The sequence below is a fragment of the Microtus oregoni genome, unplaced genomic scaffold, assembly GCF_018167655.1.
Source record: "Microtus oregoni isolate MIOR12 unplaced genomic scaffold, Mior012 000005F_ref0000423, whole genome shotgun sequence".
In the NCBI taxonomy this organism is placed as follows: Eukaryota; Metazoa; Chordata; class Mammalia; order Rodentia; family Cricetidae; genus Microtus; species Microtus oregoni.
Genome location: NW_024543064.1, coordinates 39408796 through 39412374, shown reverse-complemented (window position 1 = coordinate 39412374; position 3579 = coordinate 39408796). Strand labels below are relative to the sequence as shown.

Genomic DNA, 3579 nt, shown 5'->3' with positions numbered 1-3579 from the left:
CAAAGCCACAGAGAAACCCTGTCTCGAAAAACCAAAAAAAAAAAAAAAAAACCAAAAAAACCCATTTTAAACACGAAGAGATTTTTGTATGTTTGTTTGGTGGTATTTTTTCTTTTATTGAAAATAGATTTGTTTTTCAGATAATATATCCTAATTATGGTTTCCTCTCCCTCTGCTCCTTCAGTTCCTCCCTACCTCTCCTCTCATATGGATCTACTTCCTTCATGTTTCTCATTAGCAAACAAACAAGCTTTTAAGGGATAATAACAAAACAACATAAGATAAAACGAAAACTAACACATCAGGATTGAACAAAACAAAGAAACAGAAGGGAAAGAGGCCAAAAGAAGGCATAAGAAACAAAGACCAACTCTTTCACATTCAGGAATTCCATAAAAACACTGAGCTGTAAGCCATGTGTACACACAGAAGACCTGGTGCAGACCCACGCAGGCCCAGTGCATGCCTCAGTCTCTGAGAGTTTATACGCATGTTGATCCTGTTGCTTTAGAGAGCCATGTTTCCTCGGTGTCCTCCATCCCCTCTGGCTTTCACACTCCTGCCTCCTCTATACTACGTGGCTCCTTGAGTTCCTTGAGGGGAGGAATTTGGTGGAGACATCCTGTTTCAGGCTGAATGTTCCAAGGTCTCGCATTCTCTGCATAGTATCTGGTAGGTCTCTGCCTCAGCTGCAGGAGGCAGCTTCTCTGATGATGGCTGAGCAAGGCCCTGACCTACTTCCCTGGATGAAGTGCTAAACATGAGAAGATTTAATACAGGGATGAGGCACTTAGGAAATGTTTGGAAGGTCATTGGGTTTCTTGGAATGATGAGCAGCCTAAGTCTGAAGTGATACACTGGGGACGTTTCCCACAAAGATCACCACAGTATCTGTGTTTTAGGTCACAGTGGTTGAGGGGAATCTTAGTGGTAGAGCATTTGCCTGATATACCTGAACCCTGGGCTTGATCTTCAATAGTGCAAGTAAGACAGAAAGACAGAAAAATAATTTTTAAATTTTCAAATATCTCCTAATATACAGTGTGAGAGAATCAATCCAAATAATGTATCATAACCCAGTTGTTGTAGTTTAAAAAACAGCAGGAGAGAGAGAGAGAGAGAGAGAGAGAGAGAGAGAGAGAGAGAGAGAGATGCTGTCATGTGACAGGGATCAAGTGAAGGGTTTTTTTATTGGGAGAAGGGAATGGGGAAAGAAGGGGAGGGAGAGACAGGCCTCTGGAGACAGGAACAGTGGAAGAAAAGAAAAAGGAGGAGGAGAAGAAGGAGGAGGAGAGAGAGACAGGAGGCAGACTGGGCTTGTCTTTTATGAGGGGACATAGTGCATGTGTTGTTGTAATGTAGAAGATGACGTTGTCAGGGCCCTGAGCAGGCCAGAGTGCTGCCTGAATGCATCCTGCTAGGTCCCCATTGTACTAGAACACACTAGTATAATGCCTGAATGCTAACATTCCTCCCTTCCGTTTATTATTAAAAAAATGACTTAGGGATAGCAAGTGAAAGTGAGAAATGAAGGTGCCAGGTTTTTGAGACGGCTTCCTGCTGACCTGGGGGCATCACTATTTGGGGGACCGGAGAATGTTGAAATAGCTAGCTGTTTCACTTTGCTGTCCAGGCTCTATGAGACTATCTAGTGCCTCTTGGACCTGGGAAGATGCTGATAGAACAGAGGATAAAGTTAAAATAAATTTAGGGAAAAATTTGTCCTGGTAATTGAGGGACCAGGGAACGCTGGGGAGGCTTCAGCTGCTGATCGCCAGTACTTATCTGGAGAGTGTCTGACAGTGCATCTGACCTATACAACGTGAATCCAAGTCAACTCCCCGGAACTTGCAGCATTTTTTGAGTTTGTGAAAAGATAGGTTTTAGACACATTAACATTCCCACCGTCTATAACGTATACTGAAATTTATATTGTAGAAATGGCAGCATACTCATGCCAGAAATGATTCTGGTTGAAAGCATTAACACTCTTTCTTCTATTCAAAAAAAAAAAAAACCTGTGACTAATGTTGTTAGCACAATGAAAAACACCTTTTACGTCTATAGTTAGAAAACAACCAAAGGGAATTTAAAATATCGATCTTGTGGCTATGATTGTATAGTGATAGAATGACATTTAGAACTGTGCCAGAGCTGGATTAATTGCTTATCAGAATTCCATCGATTATTGCTAAGATTATGAACTTTTTGAATCTTAACATAATAGTAGCATAGTGGGGGAAAGAAATCTGAAACATTTTGTTCTTTTTGCACATCTCAGACCACTTCCTCCTTATCACCGGTTAAGCCTTCCTATCTTCACAGAAACCAGCCTTAAAGCACCTTCTAATTCCCCAGGAGAGACAGCTGATCAGAGAGCAGTCACTGCGAAGCAAGTTCCTTTAAACAAAGAAATGGGAAGAAGTTGCATTGAAATCTGTTTTGTGAGTTTATCTCTTTTCTGAATCTGGTAAATTGTGTATTAGCTCTAGGAAGACCTGAATTTTACACAGAGAACTGAGAAGGCAGCTGAAGCCTTGGTTGCTGCTGTTAAACTGACAAAGCTACCTTTAGCCTAGTCCTGAAACAGCTCAGAGTTCTGAGAAGGAGACATATGCCTGAGTTAGTGATTAAAATGACAGAGACTCGCTAACTACCTAGACAGTCACCCCAGGGTCCTCCACAGTCATGGAGGGCAGAGGTCTTAGGGCAACATCAGTCTAGCTGTTCTCGGCCTTTTGGCTAAGATCAAGAGTAGTATCTGTTCTTATTAGCTTAATATCTGATATGTCCTCTCTCAGAGTCATGGAATCAACGTTGTGGTTTAATGTTGGAAAAGAGACAGATGCCATCATGCCACAGGGCTCACATGGAGGATTTTTTTTTTATCGAGGGAAAGGAATGGGAAAGTGACAGGGAGACCGCCTTTTGGAGACAAGAGCAACAGAAGAGAAGAAGGAGGAAACGGAGGAGGAGGAGAGAGAGGGGGGAGAGAGAGAGGGAGAGGGAGAGGAAGGAGAGAGAGGGGGAGGGGGAGGGGGGAGGGGGAGGGAGAGGGAGAGGGAGAGGGAGAGAGAGAGAGAGAGAGAGAGAGAGAGAGAGAGAGAGACAGGTAGGACTGGCCTTTTATGAGAAGATGTAGCTCATGTGCTGTAGTGGATGACATTGTCAGGACCCTGAGCAGGCCAGAGCACTGCCTGAGTGCATCCTGCTAGGTCCCCAAGGGGAAGGCTAGCATAATGCCTGAATGCTAACTTCATTAATGTGAACAATTTCTTTTTTTATGTATTGGCTGGAGCTTCTTTTAAATTATTTTTTCAATTTATTTCTGAGATTGTAATTTAACTACAAGGTTTCTCTTTTTCCCTTCCTCCCCCACCAACTCTCCCACATACCCAGCTCTCCTTCAAATCTATAGCCTCCCTTTTCATTGTTATTGCATGTATTTATGCCTTTGTATATACATATATAAACAATATCTAACCAGTTGAGTTCAGATGATATTACTTGTATGTATATTTCTAGGGCTGACCATTTGGCACGGGACAACCAGTTGGCATGCTTTTCCCTGGGGAGGAC

At 42.7% G+C, this 3579-nt stretch overlaps 1 pseudogene; it reads left to right on the top strand.

Moving 5' to 3' along the window:
• Window positions 1–2720: 2720 nt before the first annotated feature.
• On the top strand, window positions 2721–2816 carry LOC121448982 (annotated as a pseudogene).
• Window positions 2817–3579: the final 763 nt, after the last annotated feature.